This window comes from Lutra lutra, chromosome 8 (genome assembly GCF_902655055.1).
Source record: "Lutra lutra chromosome 8, mLutLut1.2, whole genome shotgun sequence".
NCBI classification, from domain to species: Eukaryota; Metazoa; Chordata; class Mammalia; order Carnivora; family Mustelidae; genus Lutra; species Lutra lutra.
In genome coordinates, this window is record NC_062285.1 from 45,418,813 (window position 1) to 45,444,986 (window position 26,174).

Genomic DNA, 26,174 nt, shown 5'->3' on the forward strand with positions numbered 1-26,174 from the left:
TCTGTTAATAGTATCTTCTGACTCTAAAATCATAGCCTTACTCATTACTGAAAGTGTGATTTATAAAATCTGTGCATTTTATATAATAATGGGGGGGGAGGACCTCTAGTGACCATAATATGATGAATTAAAGTTTCTTATTATCTGGAAAAAATTATTTCTGTTGTTACCCCTGTAGCTTAAAACTTTTCTGAGATATATCAGTTTGTGTTCTTTTTTAAGATTTTATTTATTTATTTATTTATTCATTTATTTATTTAGAGCACAAGTTGGGGGAGGGGCAGAGGAAGAGGTTGAAGGGAGGAGACAAAGAGAAGGTGGGAAGAACACCACATGCAAAGGTATGGAAGTGTTAGAGAAGCAGTATGAGAGCAAAGGTATCTCAGTTCAAGCCACAGCAGAAACGCCAGTGGTAGACCAGAAGCCCAGCCTATACAAAGTCACAACGTAACACTCCTTAACACCTTCCCCTCTCTACACCCTAGCTCCAGCCCTGCCTTTAGTCCCAGAACCTGGCCCTGTTTCTGGCACAGAGCTGTTGAATACTCTTTCTCACTAATAACAGTGAAGTGCATGGAGAACCATCCTGCTCCCTTGAACGTTTCAATGAATTCAGTTCATTAAAATAAATTTCTGTGTGTAAGTTTGTTCTGTGATTTGGGGTCAAAACAATACATACATATAAGAATAAGTGCATCCTGTCCAAGAATGAGTGATCAATTCAACTGGAGGTGGTTGGAAACATAGTACCTTACAAGGTACAGTGAAAAGGGCACATGGACAGTTCCCTAAAGGATAAAGCTCTAGCCCAGCCAACAGCAGGGGTATTGAGCTAGTCCATTGCCTTTTCTGAACTTCAATTTCCTCTCCCATAAATAATTTATAATTTCAGATAAGACTGTCACCTTACTTCCAGTGAGGGTGATAAGGCCAAAAGAAATACCTCACTGTTAGTGGGTTATGTTTTATTTTAACTCCCAAAATGCAATACAGATCTATCTACAAATACAGACAGGGTAGACATCAGAAAGCGAATGTTAGGATGGAAACATCCTAAGGAAACTTAGAAACCTAAGAAACCTATGGAAACATAAGAAATCTATGGAAACATCAGAAAACCAAAGGTGACATACCCTATAGTGGAAAAAGAAACCATGTGGAACAGTTCAGTTTTTTTTTAAATATTTATTTATTTATTTGACAGACAGAGATCACAAGGAGGCAGAGAGGCAGGCAGAGAGAGGGGGAAGCAGGCTCCCTGCTGAGCAGAGAGCCCGATGCGGGGCTTGATCCCAGGACCCCGGGATCATGACCCGAGCTGAAGGCAGAGGCTTTAACCCACTGAGCCACCCAGGTGCCCCCTGGAACAGTTCAGTTTTTAAGCACAAACATTTCTTATGCCCGAGTTTTTGCGTCCAAGAGACCACCAAGGAGCCAAGCACTGATGCAATCACATGAGGGTTTATTTGACAAGCTTAAGCTTGGGCCCAAGTATACTCAGCACAGCGGAGGAGGGACTTGGATCTGTTGGAGTAGAGGGTCAGTCAGGCTAGGATTGTCCTTAGCAAAACCTCAAGGTGAGGGCAGTTAAGTCCCCAGGGGAGAGCCACTCTGTCTGTTTCAAGGGCTTGTCAGTAGGTAAGGAATTTTAATGATTTTCTTCTGCCTCTGTTTCCCTCATCAGCTAAATTTGAGGAGGGAGATGGCCTTAATTTTCTTGGTCTCCACACATTCAGAGTAAGAATGAATAATTTAGTGGCAAAATATATATATATATATATATATATATATATATATATATGAATAAATGAACAAATAAGCTTTTCCTATTCTTGACATCAGTAAAGTGTCATTTCCCAACCTTCCTTTCCATGCATTCTGAAAAACATAACATTTAAGATGCTAGCCTTGCTGCAAAGTTGATTTCAGTGCTGGTGAAGGAGCCAAAAAAAATAAAAAATAAATCAACAAACTAGCAAGCAAACAAATCCAATGACTGCTTGAGTTATGAGGCTTTGATGAGGGAACAGAAGGCAAGCTGAGGGCAAAGCAGAAGGCCCCGCTTTGCCCCCCCAAATCTCTCCCCCCGCCCTCCCCGCAATGGGATATATGTGACATTCCTCAGGCACTCCTGGCTGCCCTAAAGGAAAAACAAATAACTACCCTGTAGAGACCACAATCCTGCAAGACCTCAGTCTCCCTCAGCTTACAAATTTCTCAGTGATTTATAAGAAAGGCTTTTTTTCTTTCTTTTTTTTTTAAGATTTTATTTATTTGCTTGACAGAGAGACATAAGGAGAAAGGGAACACAAGCAGGGGGAGTGGGAGAGGGAGATGTATGCTTCCTGCTGAGCAGGGAGCCCAATGCCGGACTCAATCCCAGGACTCCGGGATCATGACTTGAGCTGAATGAAGGTCGGTGCTTAACAGACTGAGCCACCCAGGTATCCCAAGAAAGAAGCTTTCTTGTCAACAGTCTATCTTCCAGAGACCCATAACTCAGTTCTTGAAGCCCTAACATCATCCTCCCCTCCATAATATTGAGGAAGGCTGAGGCAGAGGGAAATGTAAAAAAAAAAGTTGAATTTCTTCGAAATCTAAAGTTCATAAACAAGGACGTGTGATAGCAGGAATATGACGTTCCTCCAGGAAGCTCTCAAGTATCTTACTGTTAATGCCTTAGTAAAAGGAAAAACCACCTTAACCTGACAGATAGGAAAGCCTCCAGTATCCTGTGTGTGTTCTTTAACACCTGGAAGTTCTTTCAAACCCCCCCTTTTCCTTCCCTCCCACAAAACCATAGTGTATAATCAGCCACCCCTCACAACCCCCGGGACAGCAGCTCTCTCTGCCCACGGGTCCTGTCCCCATGCTTTAACAAACCACCATTTTGCCCCAAAGACATCTGAAGAATTCTTTCTTGTGGTAGGCTCTGGACCTCACTTAGCTTCTGAACCTCATCAGCTTCCCCCTCATGAATGGGATTAGTGCTCTCATAAGAGAGAGTTAAGAGGGGCAACAGGGTGGTTCAGTCATTAGGTCAGGCGTCTGCCTTCAGCTCAGGTCATGATCCCAGAATCCTGGGGGGGATCGAATCTTGCATTGGGGTCCCTGCTGGGTAGGAAGCTTGCTTCTCCCTCTCCTACTACTCCTGCTTGTGTTCCCTCTCTCGCTGTGTCCCTCTCTGTCAAATAAATAAATAAAATCTTTTAAAAAACAGAGGCTCAAGAGAGAGCCCTCAACCCTTCCAGCATGAAAAGACAGGAGGAGTCAGCAGCCTGCATCTCAGAAGAGGACCCTGACCTTGCTAGCAGCCTGATCTTGGACTTCCCAGCCTCCAGAACTGAGAAATAAACTTCTACTCTTTATGAATCAGTCTCTGGTGTTTTGTTATAGCAACCCAAACAGACTAAAACATGTTGTAAGCAGTCTTCTGTATGTGATCCGTTTCTTTGAGCATGCTGGTTTCGAGATTGTGCCTGTATGTTGTTGCTTAGATGAATAGTTGGCTGCTTTTCACTGATGAATACAGAATGCCACTGAATAGGGATACCTACGTTTTATTGATCCATTTATCAGTTGATGGGCATTCGGGTGTTACCAGGGCAGGACGAGTCTGAGTAATAGTGCTTCTGAAGAGTCCCATCCCAGAGGATGTGCAGACATAAGTTTTCGCTTCTCTTAGGTAACTTCCTAGGAGTGCACTAGCTGGATTAGACAGCAGGTATATATTTAACCTTTTAAGAAACTGCTTAACCGGGGCGCCTGGGTGGCTCAGTGGGTTAAGCCGCTGCCTTCGGCTCAGGTCATGATCCCAGGTCCTGGGTTCGAGCCCCACATCGGGCTTTCTGCTCAGCAGGGAGCCTGCTTCCTCCTCTCTCTCTGCCGGCCTCTCTGCTTACTTGTGATTTCTCTCTGTCAAATAAATAAATAAAATCTTAAAAAAAAAAAATTAAAAAAAAAAAAGAAAAAAGAAACTGCTTAACTCTTCTAAGTGGCTGTACCATTTTGCATTACTGAACTGACTTATAATTCAGCATATTTTAATTGCATGGACCCATGCTTTAATAGCCCTTGTTTGTTTATAAACCAAATTCTGCATTTGAAGCTCCCCTCTGCATTCTGCAATTTTTCTGAGAATCTGCTTCTCAGTGTCTCTCTCTCTCTTTCTCACACACAGGCTTGCACGGACACAAAATCTCTTGAGTATCTCTGCCCTTGACTGGCGGTCTTAGAGCCAGGCTGAGCAGTGGGGAAACCAACAATATATTAAATTTAGCTAAGCAGCATAATTGACTGTTTTTCACTTATGTGATTAGCTTCCTTTTCAAAGTCAGCCCTAGGACAAAGAACGAAATGTCTTTCTGGACAAACAAAAGAGCCAACAAATCTACATGAAAATGGAAGATGGCCTAAAGCAGTTTGGGCTTAAGTGACCCTTAAAATGATACCAGAGAAGGAGCTATCTTTTCTGAGGGCAGAGCAAACAAAACAACAGAGGAATTCTCCCTCCGGAGAAAACACCCACTAAAAACACATTTCACCATTTTAGAAAATGCCTGCATAACTTATTGTCAGTCCCCCGAAAAACCAGGGAGACGTGAAAAAGAATATTGAACTGACAAGCATTCCTCAAAAAGCATTAATCAAAGAATGGATTCTGTATGTTTTAAGAAATGCCTCTTTCTTTATACAATGATAATAAATATAGTGATTTCAACCATAGCCCTTTATAAGAAGGCTTTTCTCTGGGGGGTGGAGTGGGAGGGGAAGGTAAAATGGGGAGCTACAAGTCAGTATCTGCAAATTCATAAGAGTTTTTGAAATCTTTTTTTTTTTTAAAGATTTTATTTATTTGACAGAGATCACAAGTAGGCAGAGAGGCAGGCTGGGGTGGGTTGGGGGGAGCAGGCTCCCCGCCAAGCAGAGAGCCCGATGCGGGGCTCGATCCCAGGACCCCGGGACCATGACCTGAGCCAAAGGCAGAGGCCCAACCCACTGAGCCACTCAGGCATCCCGAAAGCTTTCTTTTAAATCAATCTGTAAAGTTGATTTGTTACACCATAAAATAAAGAACTGGTTAGGAATAACGGAGAAGGAAAACAATGTTTTAAAAAGAATTAGCAAAATTGCCACCCTGTCTCATTCCCTTACTTCACCTTTAGCCTGGTCTCTACCTTAGTTCTGTTACAGACGATCATCACTTTAAAGATTTTTTTATTTATTCATTTGACAGATAGAGATCACAAGTAGGTAGAGAGACAGGCAGAGAGAGAGGAGGAAGCAGGCTCCCCGCTGAGCAGAGAGCCCGATGCAGGGCTCGATCCCAGGACCCTGGGATCATGACCTGAGCCGAAGGCAGAGGCTTTAACCCACTGAGCCACCCAGGCTCCCCCGATCATCACTTTAGATCATTTTAAAAAGCCATGGTCTTTCCTAAGCTAGAAGTCATATATGCTAATAAAAATTAATTTTGCTACTAAAAAAAAAATTACTTTTGCTACTAAGAGGATTTAGGATTACCCCAAGTGTGCAGTTCTCAACCAGGAGCAAAAAGATGCCTTTTCTTGTTGGGTATCTTTTAAAGAATCATTTAAATCATTATAGAGATAACATTAATAGCACAATTGCATTAGATTTATGCACAATAAGAAAACTTTGAAAATTGTCCTTTGTGTACATTTTAGGGACAGGTGCTAATTGTCCCCCTCCCTTGTTTCAGGTTATTTGCTCCAGGGTGCTCCATCTCCCTTCTGTGGAGCAGGAGGCTTGGAGTGGTCTATGAGTGGGATGGTTTGGCCTGACCCTGCTCCACAGAGCACCAAGCTGTCATGGCCAATATCAGGTATTTGTAGAATTCAATTACAATTCCTTGAAATTTTATAGACATTACCAATTGTTAACCTTAAAACTATCAGTTATTTTACCAGCAATAGATGGGCTTATTGGAGAATGAAAGAGAATTGCATTCCATGACAAACAAAATGTGGCAAAACCATAGGCAAGACCAGGGTACCAAGGAGAGGCACGCTTTTTTAAGGAGAAAGGGGGTCGGTTGGGAAGGCTGTTATGAACTAAACAAAAGCCTGTTGGGGGAAACTGGGAGCTTGAAGTGCAGTGGCTTCTCACGGGCGGAGCTGTTGCCCCGGGGTGGATAAGAAAAGCATCTCTTCCTCCAGATGGAGAGTAGTATCCATGTGGAAGGTCAAGTCCAAGTAAGGTCAAGTCCGTCTCTTCCTGCTGGGTCTGTAATTGACAGTGTGGTTGTGCATGAGAGCTGTCCCTCCCAAAAGTTCTGGAACTCCATTTTAGTAAGGTTTCCCATTTTTAATTTTCACATAACAAGTCAGATTTTTTTATTTCAAGTCATACTGTATGTCTCACACATGGAACTTCTTCTGAATTCAGATCACATTCAAGTCAGGATTTAAAAATGTACTTTGGGGCACTTGCCTCTTCCTCAGCTACCATTTTACAGAACATAACCATGTTTATAAGGGCTGTGGCCTTATTATTGCCTCATGATCTCATTAGACCCTAATCACAGCTCCACCTCCAGAATACTGGATCAAATTAACACTTGACTGAGGGAGGTTAATTCACTGGCTGAACATAACTATATGATTTCTCAATGGAGAATTTGAACCAAGAGGCAAAATGACTATTGCCAAATAGTCTGGGATCTAGCATTAAAAGTTCATGCAGAGGGGCGCCTGGGTGGCTCAGTTGGTTGGGTGACTGCCTTTGGCTTGGGTCATGATCCCAGAATCCTGGGATCGAGTCCCACATCCGGCTCCCTGCTCCATGGGGAGTCTGCTTCTCTCTCTGACATCCCCTCTCATGCTCTCTTACTCTGTCTCTCTCTCTCTCAAATGAATAAATAAAATCTTTAAAAAAAAAAAATTCATGCAGAGGCAAAATCAGAAGTGGGGGCAATGTCAAATCAGAGCCTCTCACACACTGCAAAAATGAGTAAGCAAAGGAAGATGATCCACAGAAAGTACATTAGAACAAACCTATAGAAGAAACAGATGAGAGACCAAACAGAGAAGAAAAAAAAAAGAAGAGAGAAGGTAAGATTTTTCTAATCCTGACTTTGCAATTCTCTTTTCCAGTTTGCAAAAGGTTTAGCTATACTTTATTTCCAGATTTCCAGGTCATAGATGGCTTTAGGATTATTCATTAAATTCTTATAAAATGGATATACTAATCAATCATTAAGAATTAATAATAAAACAACTTAAATTGTTTTCTCCTGCTATCTCCTTACATTTTACTTGGGGTAAGAGAGTTCTTTCCCTGCCCTCTTGATATCTCTTCTCTGATCATTTTCATGTAACATAACATTCTATCGTCAATTTAACTGAAAAAGAAAACTTTCAAATCTTACTTAGGAGGTCCCATTCCATGTTAGAGACAAAATTTCCAACTTCATTCAAACTTATGGCTAACTTATAACTTCCTGTGGTAGGAAATAATTCTCCCATGTTTCTGCATATCTGGATAGAGAGGCACTGACTTTCCAGTGTTCTTTTTCCAGGATCTTTGTATAGTGAACAGCCATAGAAGACAGAGAGAGGGTCTCCCTCAGGAGGAAAGAGCAGAAGAGCAGACTGCTTGCTGTCCAGTATGATAAAAATTATGTCTCCCTCTGGAGAAAAGGGCAGACACATTTACTATTAAAAACAAAACAAAACAAAAAAAAACATGTGGGCCCAATGTTCATAGCAGCAAATTCCACAATAGTCAAAATATGGAAAGAGCCCAGATGTCCATCAACAGATTAATGGATAAAGAAGATGGATATATATATATATATATATATATATATACACACACACAATGGAATTATTGTTCAGCCATCAAAAAGAATGAAATCTTGCCATGTGCAACATGGGTGGAACTTGGGGGTATTATGCTAAGTGAAATAAATCAATCATAGAAAGACAATTATCACATAATCTCACTGAGAAATGGAATTTAAGAAACAAAACAGATGAACATAGAGGAAAGAAAGGAAAAATAAAATAAGATGAAATCAGAGAAGGAGACAAACCAGAAGAGACTTTTTTTAAAAGATTTTATTTATTTATTTGACAGACAGAGATCACAAGCAGGCAGAGAGGCAGGCGGGGGGTGGGCAGAGTGTGGGGAGCAGGCTCCCTGCTGAGCAAAGAGCCCCATGCAGTGCTCAATCCCAGAACCCTGAGATCATGACCTGAGCTGACGGCAGAGGCTTTAACCCACTGAGCCACCCAGGCACCCTCATAAGAGACTCTTAACTCTAGGGAAAAAACTGAGGGTTGCTGGAGGGGAGGTAGGTGGGGGGATGGGGTAACTGAGTGATGGGCATTAAGGAGGGCACTAGATGGAATGAGCACTGGGTGTTGTAAGCAATTGATGAATCACTAAGTTCTACCTCTGAAACTAATAATACACTATAGGCTAATTAAATTGAATTAAAAAAGAAATTTTAAACATCTGGCTTTAATCCACTACAAATGCAGGCATAATTTGGCTCCCTTTGCATCACCCTATGGGAACTGAGGCTTAGGGAACCAGCATGAAAGCACCGTTGCTATGAGTAATAAACCATTCTTTGTCTCTGGCCCAGAAGTCTTTTATCCTCTACTAGCATCCACAAAATAGTTGCAGGCTAACTTCCCAGTAGGGTAAACTCTTAAACCATTCACAGTTCTTAACACTTCCTTTTCTCCAGGCAGGAACTTCTATACCTGGGAAAGGTATAGTAGTAGTCTTTGCATCAGTTGTTTCCACTTCCTCTTCTTGCTGGCTGCTTTCTGGTTCCTAAAGGGTTTGGGGAGTGGACAGTGGGAGGGTGGAGAGGTTTTTCAACCTGGTAAAGGGCATCTAAAAACACCCACAGCTAAAACGGGGAAAGACTGAGAGCATTCTGCCTAGGATCACGAACAAGAGTGTCCAGATGTACCACTTACATTTGGCTTTGTAACAAAGGTTCTAAACAGGGCAAATAGGCAAGATTAAGAAATAAAAAGCATTTAGATTGGAAAGGAAGAAATAAAACTATCTCCATCTGTAAATGATATAATATTCTATATAGTAAATCCTCAAGAAACTATTACAACTAATAAATTAGCTTAGCAAGGTTGCAGTTTACAAGATCAATGTATAAAAATCAATTGTGTTTTTGTACATTAACAATGAGCAATGCAAAAATGAAATTCACATGGGACTTATACGGAAATGCAGGAATCTAGAATAGCACAAACAATCTCAGAAAAGAAAAACAAAATTAGAGGACTTGCATATCATGGTTTCTCAAAATTTACTACAAAGCTAAAATACATAAAACTATGTGGCCCTGGAAAAAGCACAGGCATGTAGATCAGTGGAACAGAACTGAGAGTCCAGGAAAAAAAAAAAAAACCAACACATATATTTGTGGGCAATTGATTTTTAAAAAGATTTTATTTATTTATTTGAGAGAGAGTGTGTGTGTGAGAGAGAGAGCGTGCGCGTGCGTGCACGCAGGCACCTGAGAGAGCATGAGCAGGGGGTAGGGATAGAGGAAGAGGGAGAAGCAAACTCCCCACTGAGCAGGTAACCTGATGTAGGATTTGATCCCAGAACTCTGGGATCATGACTTGAGCTGAAGGCAGACACTTAACCAACTGAGCCACCCGGGCACCCATGGGCAACTGATTTTTGACAAGAATGCCAAGAAAATTCAACTGGGGAAAGAATAGCCTTTGTAACAAATAGTACTGGGAAAACTTGATATCTACATGCAAAAAGAAAAAAAAATGTATTTGGATCCTTATCTCACACCATAATAAAACACTGTTTTAAAATGGATTGAAGACTAAATAAAAAAGCATTAGAAGAAAATTGTGTAAATTGTGTAACGGCATTGGCCTCTTAAATATGACACTAATAGAACAAGCCAAAAAAGAAAAAAATAGATAAATGGGACTTCACAAAAATGTAAGACTTCTGTTTCAAAGGCACTATCAGGAAAGTGAAAAGACGATTCATAGAATAAGATGAAAATATTTGCAAATCATCTGATGAGGGTCTAGTATCTAAAATTTATACAGCACACTTACAATATAGCAATAAAAAGCAAATAACCCATTTTAGAAACGGGCAAAGAATATAAACTAGCCACTCTGCCTAAGAAGATATACAAATGATAAATAAGCAATAAAAACATGATCGACATCATCTGTACTTAGGGAAATGCAAATTAAAACTATGGAGAGATGTCATTTCACACCCACTATGGCTATAATAAAAAAAGACAAAAAGGGGTGCCTGGATGGATCAGTGGGTGAGGCGTGTGCCTTCGGCTCAGGTCATGATCCCAGGGTCCTGGGACTGAGCCCTGAGTCAGGCTCTCTGCTCAGTGGGGAGCCTGCTTCTCACTCTCCTTCTGCCCCTCCCCACTGCTTATTCTTTTTTTCTCTCTCTCTCAAACAAATAAATAAGGTCTTTATAAATAATAAATAAATAAATAAAACAAAAAAATTTTTTTTAAGATTTTATTTATTTATTTGACAGAGAGAGATCACAAGTAGATGGAGAGGCAGGCAGAGAGAGAGAGGGAAGCAGGATCTCTGCCGAGCAGAGAACCCGATGCGGGACTCGATCCCAGGACCCTGAGATCATGACCTGAGCCGAAGGCAGAGGCTTAACCCACTGAGCCACCCAGGCACCCCAAATAAAACAAATTTTGTAAGAACTCTTGGTGGATACATATGCAAACAAATGGTTACCTTTGAACCAAGACTGGAAACTCTGAAGCTATTTTAAATGTAGCCATTTAAAAATCAATGTAAGCATATTTAAACTGTAATGTTATAAGGATTGGAGACTGGGTCATAAAAGGCACAGCAACTTCCTCCTCCTTGTCCAGATCACTCACTCTGGAAGAAGTTAGCTGCCTCATTGTGAGCAGTGCTATGAAAAGGCCTACCTGGTGAGGAACTGAAGCCTTCTGCCCACAGCCAGTCCATATATATGGATAGGAGCAGGAGACAGACATTCTTCTTTACTCACCTTACACGTATTAGTTCATTTAATTCTCATCTTTGAGGTAGGTTTCATGATCATCATTTTATAGATAAGAAAACTAGGTCACAGAATATTTATTAAACTTTCCTAAGGTCACACCACAGGGTGATGGTGCTGGAATGAGAATAAAGGATATTGCCCCTTAAACTCAGGCTCTTGGGACATCTGAGTGGCTCAGTTGGTTCAGTGTCTGCCTTCAGCTCAAGTCATGATCTCAGGGTCCTGGAATCAAGCCCCATATAGGGCTCCCTGCTTAGCAGGGAGTCTGCTTCTCCCTCTCCCTCTGATCCCACACCCCATGCTCTCACTCTCTCTCTCCAATAATTAAGTTTTAAAAATCTTTAAATTTAGGCTCTTAATCACACACATTACTAGGTGGGAGCAGAGGTCTGGAGGGCTGAAAGGCAGAGGGAGGGGAAAAAAATGAATGAGGAAAACGATGTTATAATATCATCACATTTATAGATTTGTAACATTAGTAGTTATATATAAGGCCATTTTTAACAGTAAAAAGTGTAAGGTTTTATAGGCGAGATAAACATGACACCAGGCGAGGTAGGCGCAAGGCAAGATTTATTAAAGGCGCTCTCAGATGAAGTTTCAGGGAGGAGGTGGGCACCCTCGGGCAAGGTTCCACGACTCTGGAAAGCAGAGTGGGGGAAGTCGCACTGGGAGGGAGTTGGCGGTGGTCTTTTATCTGTTTCCTGCATAGGTATCGGGTTACCTATGGAGCCGTGACCTGGGCATACATCCTTTTGGCTGGAGAGTCAAGGGTGAAGGAAAGAGGGGGAGGAGGCTGGAAGACAGCTTGACCAGCGGTCATTTCTATTGTTCCTCCTGCACTCCCGGAGCCCGCCAACCCAACAAAAAGTAAATGAAATACTACAAGAGAGTATATTGGAATTTTTAAAATTGGCTTATCTTACACAAAGAGAAAATGGTCTTAATTATAATTCATTCACTGTAGTTCCTATTTTTGTTATTATTTCATTCATTCAGCAAATGCTTAATGAGCATCTCCTATATGCCAGGCAGTATACTAGATGCAGTAGAAAACAACAGCAAAGATATGGCCTCAATCGACTCAAGACCTCACAATAGTAAGGGATGGAGGTTATCCTTCATCATCAAATTTCTTCAGTTCCTCGTACTAAATATTTCACTCAGTTTGGCTAAGAGACCATAGGTGGACCTGGCCTTACCTGCATAGGCTCAAGTGACCCTAAAATCTAAACCAAAAGGGAGTCAAGGCAAGAAGCAAATAACATTTGATTTGTAAGGCTTTTTGAGATTTCAGAGGTTGAGTACCTGATCACAGCTTTGGCCACAGCAGACAAAAAAAGGTCATACAGATCCTTTGAGCCAGGATTTACATTAAGTGATTTGGATTTATACACAGAAAATAAATCCATAAATGCACAAAGCCGTGCTGATCTCCTTTGGCTGGGGAAGCAGTGTCATCTGTCAGGGTCCACACAGAGACTGGTGAGAGACTCTTCAGAACCACTTTTCACACGACTTTATACATTGAAGCCAATCCTCCTGACAAAGGGTGTGTCTGAATACTAAACACTGGTTTTGCAAAAGTCCTCTCCGTTAGCATCCCTTTGTGGAAGCTCACAGGTGCCAAGTAAGGGAGCATTTGGTTCCTAGAGACTCCCAGGAACTGACTGTGCTACTGTTCATTCCTAGTTCATAAACTGCCTTAAAAATGGCATACAATAACATCTTAGGGGTTTTTGTTTGTTTGTTTTTAATTTTATTTTATTTTTTTTTTCAGTGTTCCAGAATTCATTCATTGTTTATGCACCATGCCCAGTTCTCCATGCAATACATGCCCTCCATAATACCCACCAGGTGTTTTTTCTATGGCAAAATAAAGTCGTTGAGTGCCTCACTCCAGAACAGGCAGGAAAGAAAGAAGACACGGAGGCTTCCTGGGCAGGGCATTCTCGGTCTTCAACTTTGTGATTCTGAAGAATCTTGCAAAAGAACCAATGAAAGGGGGTACCTGGGTGGCTCAGTCAGATAAGCGTCTGCCTTCGGATCAGGTCCTGATCTCAGACTCCTGGGATCGAGCCCCACCTGGGGCTCCCTGCTCTGCTTCTCCCTCTCCCTTGTTCTCTCTCTCTCTCTCAAATAAAATCTTTAAAAAAAAAATGGAATCAACAAAAAAAGGAAGACATAGAACTTTCCTCTGAAGCAGCACCTAGCACAGAGGTTGGCAGGAGCTGTCATGAGGGAATAGCTTTCCAACTGCATCTCCTACCCCTACCCTCTCTCTCCTTAAATCCAGTCACACTGGTTTCTTGCTGTTCTTTCTCCTCCCTCAGGGCCTTTGTACTTGCAGACTTCTTTACCAGGAATGTGTCCCTGGTTTTCCCACAGGGCTTCACTCATATTTCGTGTTTTAAAGATTCTTTCCCTGGTTGCCTTATCCAGATTCTCTCCCTTTTCCTCGTCCTATTTCCTGTAGCAGGCGCCACTCTCTGGTACTCTCTCCCATCATTAATATTCTACTAGGACCTAGCAGTGTGCCCAGCACATAACAGGCACTCGACTGATATTTGTCAAATGATTGAGAGAGAGAGAGAATGAGAGAACACGAACACAGGGAAGACTGCGAATGCCCACTCCACCTCCAGTTAGACACTCCTGTTGGATTTTCCTCAAAAATCCACCAAAACCCCTAGTAGAGATTCAGAGACCTTCCTTTTTAGAAGATTATCAGGTGACCAAATCATGCTGGTCATGATTTGAATTCCATTTGAATACCACAAGGCCAATAGCAACTTTTTGCCCTGGGGATTCTTTGATTTCCTATCCGATCTGGGCCAAGAATTGCAAACCAGAGAAAAGGTAAGAGAGAGCCCCTCATTCGATTGACAGCGCTGGTTTTACTTCCGCGGGGTCTCTGGTGCATTCACGCTGTGGACAAGCCCCTTAGACACTGGGTCGCTTCAATCTCTTCTTCTCCAGGAGATTAACATGGCAATTAGAAGGATTAGTGACATCATACTTCTGTAATGCTGATGGGTGCCATGTAAATTTATGAAAAACATAATTAAAATGTTATTTCCATCTCCTCTCCTTGCTTTTCTTCTTGCGTCAAGCCCAGGGCGCAGGATTTCACCGCCATTGTGTTGTGCAAACTGCAATTTAAATGGGCCTCTGAGGTACGTGTCTTATTTTGTAAAACCCAGTTCTCCTCTCTCCTGGCACTGAGTCCAAGGACTGAGACGCTCTGTTAACAAACACGGTGATGACAATAGCTCTGACAGCCTTCTTCCTGCAGGTGTCATTGTAGGACTCATCGGGCACCCAGGCCAAACCGCGGAGGCTGATTGGATTCCAAACATTAAAACTGCAATTATGCAAATACTCCTGATGACTTGACTTTGCTCTTCTCATTATTTTTATCATTCGGGGAATCTTCCAATTCTTTAACAGAAATATTTTACTTATCTCTGCTGAGGCACACGCCCCCACAGATTTTTCTCTCTCTTCTCTGCCACAGCCACATAATTTTTGCTTAGTTATCAAAACAAGGAGGGTGGTGTGCCAAAGGTTTACAGTTTGCTAAAAGCTCTGATAACCTCTGTGTCACTGTTCACAGTAGCTACACGCAGGCAGGGCTCCCGCCTCCCACTAGGAGAACCCTCAACGCAAATGCAAAGAAAACGTGTGCTCCCAGCCAGCTGTGGGAAAGCCCATGCACTGAGTGCTGGAACCTGATATTTCCTGGATGGTTGAGAGAGTAACATCAACAAGCATGTCACCATCCTCCAGAAGGAAAATTGTGGAGTCGTCTGTCTGCTAGTCTGTGCCCGAATCCACTGTCCAGGATGCTGAACACCCGCTCCAGTGTCCAGTTCATACACTCGGGGCTCTTCGCTTCTCAGATATGCCACACACCTTCCTGATTTAGGGCCGTCCAGTACATTTATTCTGGCTACCTGGAATGCTATTCTCTCAAATCTTGGGAAACTTAATTCCTGATCCTCCTTTGGGGTATATGAAATACCACTTTGTTGGGGTAAGTCTCCCTGATCATCCAGAGTCGACCCATCTATAAGCCGGGTCGTGCTGACTGCCAGCAACAGAACACCCAACGAAAAATATCTTTAGCAACGAGAATTCACTTTTCCTCACCTGATGGGAACTCTCCAGGCATTTAGCTCTGGACTGACTCAGGAGTTCAAAGTTACATTCGAGTGCTGGGTGAGCTTTCTGCCAGTTTCTTGACTTTCCTCTCCTAGTCACAAGATGCCTACCACAGCTCCAAGCATCACATCCTTATTCAGCAATGTCTAAAGTAAGAAAGAAGGGGAGGGTTTTCTTCTCAGATGCTTCTGTCTTTATCAGGGAGGAAAATGTTCTCTTAAAATGCATCTATGCCAGCAAACATTCCATTCAGACAGCATTAGAATTTATTTATTAGAATAGAATTCACAGACTCTGTATGGTGGGGGTCTGGGGGTCTGGCAGTTTTAATTTCTTTTTTTTTTTTTAAGATTTTATTTATTTGACAGATCGAGATCACAAGTAGGCAGAGAGGCAGGCAGAGAGAGAGAGGAGGAGGCAGGTTCCCTGATGAGCAGAGATCCCGATGTGGGGCTCGATCCCAGGACACTGGGACCATGACCTCAGCCGAAGGCAGAGGCTTTAACCCACTGAGCCACCCAGGCGCCCCTGGCAGTTTTAATTTCTAAAGTAGAAAAATTTTGTTGGCAAAGGAGAAGGACTATTGAATAGGCAATCAACAATGTCCATCACAGCAGCTTCTCCCATTTCTCCATTTTCATAACACTCGTACCTTTTCTTTGTATCTCTTATAGCAATTGTTATTATGGAATTCCCCCTCTGAAACAAACTCCATGAGGGTAAGAGTCTGTCTTACTTATCTACCATTATATTCCTGTTTCCTAGCATAATATATGTCCCTAGGTTCAGCTACATAATTTGTGGGGTCCCTGAAGAATGATAAGCAGGTCTCCTTTTTAAAAAGTAGGAGAAAAGTACTATTATATTATTAAAGTAATAAGTATTAAAATATCAAGTATTCTTCTTCTATGTTTTCTCTCTCTCTCTCTCTCAGCTGGTCACGGTGCTCTTGTTTGCTACTTAAGATTGCTCAAAATGTTAATTTTATTAGCATGATTTGTACCACACATCTTGACATTGTATGTTGCCAGCTCAAATGGAAATATACTTGCATTAATTTGTATGTGGAATCATCAAAATTACAGTTTGTATTTCATAGCTTGCACATGCATATGATATTTTTACCATCAGTGGAAATACTGCACACAACTAAGTCAACTATTTGAGTTCACTTCTTTATATATGCACATTCTACCAACACCGTCTACCCTCAGCTTACTAAGAGTATGGACAGCTGAAAGGAAAAGGAGTTGTCTTTCCCTTTCTGTATCATCATTTTCAATGAAACAAAGCTAAGAAAGAATATGATAAGGTTCCCTGATGGTCCATTTCTTAGAACATCAATATTGGTCTTCTTTCTCTGTTTGAAGCAAGTTCTGGTTTGAATGGAAAGTGTGGCCTTTGGGGGTTGTCAGGACACTTGCATACTTAGTCCTCAGTGTAACACGATTTTCTTCTACTTGTTTGAGTCTCACTGAACTCCCACCCATCATGCGTCCCTGGAATTCTATACTCATCAAGGCCATCACATATGCTATGTGGGAATGAGACAGCAAAGAATAAGGTATACATACTGAGAATAAGATACACATGTTGTGTATATATCTCCTTTCCTCATATTCCATTATCCCATCAGACTTCACCTAAAAAATCACATGTTCAACCATAAAATTATTAAGAACTTCAAGACAATGACAACGGAGCATTAAATCCAAGCATAGAGTCATTTTGAGTATGGGACCCTCTATGACTACAGTGGTCACATGTCTATGAAGCTGGTCTATCTGGCTCATCTAGATGTTCAATAAATGAATGAATGAATGCATGCCTCTCTTTGACCTGTTTTCTAATTTCCATAGGTTTCTGACTTTTCCTCTGAATGAGATCCTCAGGCTCTTAAAGCATTTTCCTAATCATTATATTAAGTTCAGATGGAAGGCATGTGAGGTTCTTAGTAGTTTAAGCATGGAGGGACACCCTGGAGGAAGAGTGAAATGTTGGCCGTTGAAATGATGAAATGTGTCTGCCATGTCATAATCCTCAAAACAGATACATTATTCCAGTTTTCATATTATCCAAAACGCTTGTTGGCTTGACCACTTCAAAAGCTTACAGTATGAAACTCTAAGAGAAAGTTGAAGTCAGAATGGATACTTTAATATCAAAAAGAAATACCTTGATATTATTAAAAAAAACTATTCCTCTGTTTAAAAACTTAAGACATCGTAATGTGCTTACTTCCCACTAGTTTCAATGCAGCAATCAGCCTTGAGTCCCCACTGCCCGGCTAACTACTATTCATGGCTACCTGTCCCTGATCATGCTGACTGTGTGAACTTCCCCCATTCACTGCTCCCCAGTTTCTCCACAAAATTGCTATTAACTCCCTGCACCTACCTGTAGTCTCTATTTCTGCAGTGCCTCACTTTTGCCTTCCCTATTCTGTCAAGAAGACTTCAGATACATGTTCATTTTTAAAGACAAATAGTTTGAAGGAGACAAACCATGAGAGACTCTTAACTACAGGAAACAAACTGAGGGTCACTGGAAGGGAGAGGGTGGGGGAAGGGGGTAATTGAGTGATGGGCATTAAGGAGGACACGTGATATAATCAGCAATGGGTGTTAATATGCAACTGATAAATTACTGAACTCTACATCTGAAACTAATAATGTACTATATGTTGGTTACTTAAATTTAAATTTAAAAAAAGAAAAAAAGAAATAGGTTGGATTACCTGGTATCATTTCCCAGGGTTTGAATTAGATACCTCTCTATACATCTCTTGTGAAAGTGTTTTCTTTTGTTTCTCAGTGTCTACAGTTCTGCATTAACCTTTGAAAGAACCTTTTATTCTTTCTGCTTTCTGTGGGAAAAAAACAAAAACAAAAACAAAAAAAAACCGCTCTATACTGTGAACTGCCAAGCCTCACCCCTGAAAGTATGACTCTCACAAGGAATTCTTTGGCTTCAACCTGCTTGAGAACTAATAAACTCTCCAAATTTGAAAAGGAACAAATTCTTTCCACAAAAAAAACAAACAAACAAAAAAAAACACCCTTTGAATCCACTGAGAGAAATCAAGTGGTATTTTAAATTTCTAAGCATGTCTACAGAAGCTGTATTTCACTGTTTTCTAAGTACTGAATTTTACTTCACACCACTGTGTTTACAAATGTACTCCTAATCTAATTTTAAAACAAACAACTCCCTCGACTTTAAACTTCTTGGAAGAGTAGATTCCAGTCACGATCTCCACAATCTTCACCTACTCCAATATGCTACAGCCTGTTCCACCCACAAAAACTATTCTACTGTGATCACTCTAGATACTTCTACCCGGTCCTTTTCCATCAACAATCAAGCAATCAAAACAGTTGCCCACTTTACCCTTCTTTTTTTTTTTTTTTTTTTAAAGATTTTATATTTATTTGACAGAGAGAGATCACAAGTAGACGGAGAGGCAGGCAGAGAGAGAGGGAAGCAGGCTCCCCGCTGGGCAGAGAGCCCGATGCGGGACTCGATCCCAGTACCCTGAGATCATGACCTGAGCCGAAGGCAGCGGCTTAACCCACTGAGCCACCCAGGCGCCCCCCACTTTACCCTTCTTGAAATATCTCCTTTTCTTGGCTTCCATGACACCCTCTTCCTACTTTTCTCTAATGGAGCTGCTACTTCTCAGACACCTCTGCTGACTAGTCCTCTTCTTCCCATCCTCTAAATATTAGAGTGGATGAGGGCTACATCCAATTAGATTTCATCCAGTCTAATGATTCGAATTACATCTATAAGATGGTGAAAGCCAAATCAAGTCTCTAGGTTTGTCTTGGTCATGAAATGTAAATCCCTGGACTTATATATCCAATGGTCTACTTGAATCTTCACTTAGATGTCTCAGAAATAACTGGCCAAAACAACTCAACAACACTTCCCAATCTGATTTTCCTCCAGTTTTTCCAAAAGGCACCTCCAGGGGCGCCTGGGTGGCTCAGTGGGTTAAAGCCTCTGCCTTCCGCTCAGGTCATGGTCCTGGGGTCCTGGGATCGAGCCCCACATCGGGCTCTCTGCTCAGCAGGGAACCTGCCTCCTCCTCTCTCTCTCTGCCTGCATCTCTGCCTACTTGTGATCTCTGTCAAATAAATAAATAAAATCTTTAAAAAAAAAAAAAAAGGCACCTCCAACCATCTAGTGTCTCTAGCCAAAATCTACAACTTAAATTTGAGGCCTTTCTCTCCATCACCTTGTACATCCTAGTCTATGGAGCAGTCCTGTCCTCTCTATCATTAAATCCTATCCAGAACCATCTACTTTCCTGCTTCTCTCCTAAACCACATCCCCAGTGTCAGTCACCATCACTTCTTAACTGGACTTACAGCTATGGTTTCTTGAATCACCTCCTTCCTCCATTGTATACCTTGCTCTCCTACAAAATATTCTCCATAATACCTTCTTTCAAGAATGTGTTCTTGGGGCACCTGGGTGGCACAGTGGGTTAAGACTATGCCTTCAGCTCAGGTCATGATCTCAGGGTCCTGGGATGGAGACCATGATTGGGCTCTCTGCTCAGTGGGGAGCCTGCTTCCTCCTATCTTTCTGCCTGCCTTTCTGCCTACTTGTGATCACTCTCTCTCTGTCAAATAAATAAGTAAAATCTTTAAAAAAAAATTAAAAAAAAGAATTTGTGATCTTTTAAAAGGTACATCAGGGCAACTGGGTGCCTCAGTCATTAAGTGTCCACCTTCAGCTCAGGTCATGATCCCAGGGTCCTAGGATAGAGCCTGATCAGTGGGAAGCCTGCTTCTCCCTTCACCCTTCCCCCTGCTTGTGTTCCCTCTCTCACTGTCTCTCTCTCTCTGTCAAAGAAATAAAATCTTTAAAATATACATCATCAGGGATGCCTGGGTGGCTCAGTTGGTTAAGCGGCCGCCTTCGGCTCAGGTCATGGTCCCAGCGTCCTGGGATCGAGTCCCATATCGGGTTCCTTGCTCGGCAGGGAATCTGCTTCTCCCTCTGTCTCTGCCTGCCTCTCTGCCTACTTGTGATCTCTCTCTCTCTCTCTGACAAATAAATAAATAAATAAATAAAAAATATACATCATCAGTGTGTCATCTTTTAAAAATGCATATTAAATCAAGTTATCCTCTATTCTATCATAACTGAAAAGCCCTGGATGTCTTTCTATGATATTTAGAATAAAACCTGAACTCCTACCTTTGTTTTGCCAAACATTCCATGATTTGCCCCTCTCATCTCTGACTACTCTTCCCTCACCCACTCCATTCCAGCCACAGAAATATTCCTCATTGTTGGCTAACTGAACATAATAATAATAATAAATAAATAATAAAATAAAATACATATTTTTTTAAACCTCTAAAAAAATAAATATTCCTCAAACACACTGAGATTCTTCCAGTCTAGGGGGCATTTGCATTAGTTTTTCTCTCTGCTTGGAATATCTTCTGATTGTTCTTTGCATCCCTGCATATTTCTTATCATTTACTCGAGTTCTGCCTCCTGCAGGAGACCTTTCCTGACCACTAGATCTACAATAGCCTGGCTCACTAATATCTTTCCAGCCCATCCCCCTGCCACTTAATCATATCCTGTATTTTCCTTTTTTTCTTTTCCTTCCTTCCTTCTTTCCTTTCCTTCTCTCACTTCTTTATTCACTTCTTTATTTTCACCTCAACCTTGTCACAGAGCATAAGGTCCCTATGAGCAGAGTCCTTGTCTGTCTTAATCACCACTCCCTACAGAGCCCTTACATTGTGCTAGTATGATTATGTCCCCTTACACACACACACACACACACACACACACACACACACACACACACTACTGGACTAGCAGGATGTACATGATTCATGATTCAGCTATTACGGAGCAGACAAGTAAAGGTAAGACTTCAGAATTCAGGGCTGTAGGTACCAGCCTGTGGACAACCACTCTGAGCCATCTAAATCTAAGACGAACACATCAAGGGAGGGGAACATGTGATTACAGCCTTCAGGAATGTAGGCTCCTTCTTTTCTGAACAGACCAAGAGGCCGCCTTCCAACAAAAGCAGGAAATCATCATACTAGGGACATTCTACTTACAAGGTGGTAAGAAAGTGTCTGAATCCCACCTCAACCCCAACCCAGCCCAACCTGAAAACCACGTCATGTCGTGTATTAGAATCAACAGTTCTGGCAATGTCGGACGATGATCAGTCTGTTTTTCATTTCTTCATTCTCCTCTTGTTTGTTTTCAACAAAACTTCAATAGAGTAGCCTAAAAGAAGAGGGATTTCTTCCCAGTGAAGCAATGACTGGAAAGAATTCAGAAATACCAAGAGTGAAACAGGTAAGCAATGTCAGAAAACACAGAAGCAGGAAAATTATGTAGGGAAATATATTCACTTCAACACAGATTTTCTTTTAAAACACTTTGAACACTTTGAATCTTGGATCTTTCAAATTGTTCTCTTCAACTTGGCCAGTATTTGAGGAGCATTGCTCAGCTCTCCTCTTAAACTCCTGAAGCTGGTAAACACATCACTCCTACAAAAAGAATCATTCTAGGTATGGATTAAAGTCTTTCAGAAAATATGAGGTTAAGTCTCAGATAAGCTCTTCTTTTATTCTAATAGCTCAGGGGGTATTTTTCTCCAATGTTTTCCTTATACTACCTTATCAGATGCTTCAGGAAAAAAAAAGAGAGAGAGAGAGAGAGACCAGTTTTAAACAGTATTAAATATTTGGAAACTAATTAGGTAAGCTTGCCAGTTTCTCATAATTTTTTAAGTTGATAAATAGTAAATGAAGACAAACACTGAATATGAAAAATATTATTTATTTTCTAAAGTTTTTTTTTTTTTAAGATTTTATTTATTTATTTGACAGAGAGAGATCACAAGCAGGCAGAGAGGCAGGCAGAGAGAGAGGAGGAAGCAGGCTCCCTGCTGAGCAGAGAGCCCGATGCGGGGCTAGATCCCAGAACCCTGAGATCATGACCTGAGCCGAAGGCAGCGGCTTAACCCACTGAGCCACCCAGGCGCCCCAATTTTCTAAAGTTTTTTTATAAAATGCAAATGCTTTAGCATTTTTATTTGTGTTTCCTTCATAAATTCATTGACTTAATATATGCTTCTAGAAAAGGGCAGCATTTTAGCAAAATGAGCAGTAACGAAAAGGAATTGGGAAACTGGCCAGCTTTATGGCTAGAGCGTGCATCTCTTGATCTTAGAGTTGTGAGTTCAAGCTCCACATTGGGTGTAGAGATCATTTAAAAATAAAGTATTTATAAAAAATCAGAAGAAAGATTATAGTGTATTTGTGGACATAGTTATATACATTTCCATCTTTTTTGAGTCATTAAAATAAACACCCTAACTATAAGAAACCATGTTCAAATGTTTAATAAAGAGCACAAAGGAATTTCAATAAATGATACTGAACATCTAGTTGGACAAAGATAAAAATTTCCAGTATCTATTCACTGTGTTATACCATTTTCTTCTTCCAGTATTTATCTGTATTTCTGTCCTCTCTAATTAGACAATTTTACCTATTCTGGAAATAAAGGCCAGATGTCTGTGGTAATTTAATATAAATTATTATTTTGCCCAGAACCCTCAATATTTAAAATGTTAATTAGCATATTTATATTCACCAAGGGGAAGGAATAAATACTTGGTTTGGATAGAGTTTTAGTTTTTGTTTGCTTTTGTTCTTACGGCTTTAACACAGATGGAGCAGACACGGAATTGTTGTTTTTTAAGGGATCACCTGTTCCCAGTATTTCCTGCTCCCATTTACAACATAATCTAATGTTGCAGCATCAGAACTTGTTATTGTGAAAACAGACTTCCGATGGGGCCTCCTGGTATGACACAAAACTACATTTGGGGCTGCACTATTTTTTAAAAGGTGGGAGCATTATCTTTTTACAAGGGGTACTGCAAACGGAGAATGACAGTACACATAATACTTGGCTTGAGTAAGTCTTTTGGAAAAGATGGTAAATTATGCTAGACAGGGACTATGGGATAATAGAATAAACATGTAAGAGGAATACCAGTAGTTAATCAGTAGAGAATTATTCTAATTGTAGAGGATTATCCAGTTTATTAATAATTGCAAGCGAAAGTCTTTTTTTAAAAAATATTTTATTTATTTATTTGCGAGAAAGTGAGCGAGCAAGAAAGAAGAATAATTAGGGGGAGAGGCAGAGGGAGAAGCAGACACCCCATCCAGCAGGGAGCCCGACATGGGACTTAAATCCAGGACCCTGAGATGATGACCTGACCTGAAGGTAGACGCTTAACCGACTGAGCCACCCAGGAGCCCCTACAGGGAAAAGTCTTTTAAAATGAAGGGTTAGGGAATCAAAAGAAGTCATCAAGATGAGAATGTCTGCAGCTATACAGACATAGACTGGAGAGCTGGAAGCAGCCATGAATTTGTCTTATAAAAACTGTATAGGACAGTGGTTAAGGGCCCATGTTTTAGACTAGAGTCAGACAGCCTACGTTTGTATCATGATCCCAGAATTTTAGCTCTGTGAATTTGCACAAACTATTAATCTCCCTGTCTTATTCCTCCCCTGTATAAAAAGTATAATTAGACCTATGACACAGGTATAGGCTGTCAAGAAGGTGTGCCTAACAAGGTCTGCTGTAGACTAAGTAGTCCATAAATATTAACTACTACACTCTAGCCATAAATAAAGTATATGAGACCCAGAGCAGTCATGCAGTTTACCCCCAGCAATTGTTAAAATTTGTGTCTTTGACCCTGTGTTTCTCCTACTACACTGTGGGATATACAAAAATTCGTCAAGACAAAGTCCCTGAAATTAAGGAGCTAGAGAACAAGGATGGTGTACAGGAAAGAATAAAGACTTTTGGTCTAGAAACTAGATTAATATGACCTGGGCCATATAATCTGGATTTTTCATAGCTTCAGTTACTTCATTCATATACTCCTTGAATACGCTTACTGTATCTCTCCCATGCATACAGTAGCAGACACATTGTAGGTCTCTGACCCATGGTTTGTATGGTATAGAAGAAAAAGTAAAATTGACTTTTCATGTGGTGACAGTCACCTTTCATTTCTCCCTATGCCAAAAGGTGGGGGGAGGGGGTACTACAAGACAGGGGGGCCTCCCCACAAAAATAAGGTTAATGTAAGTTTTGTTTTGAGACTATTCTCAGGATTGTGTAATCCTCTGAAGTACTAGGAAGTAGTCTCAGATGTCACGGAACAGTGGCCGGGACACACCCAGGACTCATAAAAAGAAGCCCTTCTCAGAGAATAGCCAGGGACACCCAACCCAACACGCTGAGCAAACGCTGCCCCGTACGCAGTCACAGTTTGGCACCTCAACCTCCTTCCACTGTCAAGCTGCTCTTGGCAGGACCTCCACAGCGAACGTCAACGCCCTGCTCTACGGAAGCAGGTAGCAGGGAGGTTTCCGCTAAAGACATCCAAACTCGAAAACTAAAAGCATAGCTTAATAATGATCCACTAGTTTGCAATGATCCATGGTAACTGGGAAATGTATTGGCAGGGGATACTCAAGTTTTTCTAATTAGAAAAACTGTAATTGTCAGTTAGCCCCTCCTCCCCTCAAACATTTACAAGTGTTGCTAACAAGGAAAAAAAGTGCTGATTTTGACATTCCCCTCTATTGTCACAGGCAAAAAGTAACTAAGTGGCAAGAAGCAGAGAGCATGAACTTTAGATGCTCAGACTCAAGTCAACTCGAACACACTGGGAGCAACAATGTGTCATAACAGACCAGCTCACTAACCAAGAAAAAAAAAAATGACCCTGGATGATAATATAATTTTAGGGAGCAACTGCTCTTAGTCTTTGCTTTCCATTTTGATCCCTGGAGCATTAGGACTCTGTATATTTTGCTCCCTATCCCTTACCCCCCCCCATCCCCGCCCCAGGGCTTCTGAACAGTTTCTTGGAAATTATACCTCACATTAATGGTTATTTTTTGCAATACTAACCCAGATGAGCAGAAAATAATCCAACAGAGCTACTTTTCCAGCAATTGTAATGGGCTCAACCTTTAACCAGCTGTCTATAGCTCCCACCAAGCAGTAAAGTAAGCCAATACTGTGGTACTTGACCCATTTCCCATTATCGCTGAGAGACATCTTCCATCATTCCTTCCTTTCACTAATACAATCTTTACCTCTCACATAGCTCGTTTTCCTGGCCAGACATGCTTATCTTTTTTTAGCCTGGATTCTGATTGCTACTGTACTTACTCCCACAAGGATTTTCAATTTACAAGTGACAGATTTCTAAATATCCCCTGAAAAGAGGAAGATAATTAAAGGGAACTCACAAACCACGAGACAAGTCACAAGTGGCATGCATCCTGGGCCTTTGAAGGCCCCAGGTCATTTCCCTCTCTAGGGCTGATAAAGGAGATACAGAGAAAAACATATGATCCTTCCCCAGCTTATGCTCTCTCTCTAAAACAAATAAAAAAATCCTTTTTTTTAAAGAAAAAGCTGTATAGTATTTCAAAGTTAGTGTTTTCTATTTTTAAATATTCTTTTGCATTTAAGCTTTGAATACTACTTGTATTATCTGCATACTAAGGAAACCACAAGTTTAAGAAGTTAAACAATGTTTGTAGCCCTCAAAGATAGCTCAGTGATTGCATTGCCTTGTTTTCAGACACAATGTGTTTATGTGTGTGTGTATGTGTGAGTGTGTGTGTACATGTCTTGATACACTACTATCAGCTCTTCCTACAAATGTGGATTTGTGTCTCTAAATACTATACCTGAAGATAAGATCCTGAGAGGCACAGATGACTCATGGTTTTCTTTTTCTGATCCTTCTACCTGGCATTACAACTGTTGAGCAAATTTTTCCTGAATACTGAAACTAAAGTCAGTACTGCAAAACCTGTGGATGTCTGTGATTCTTCGAAACCCA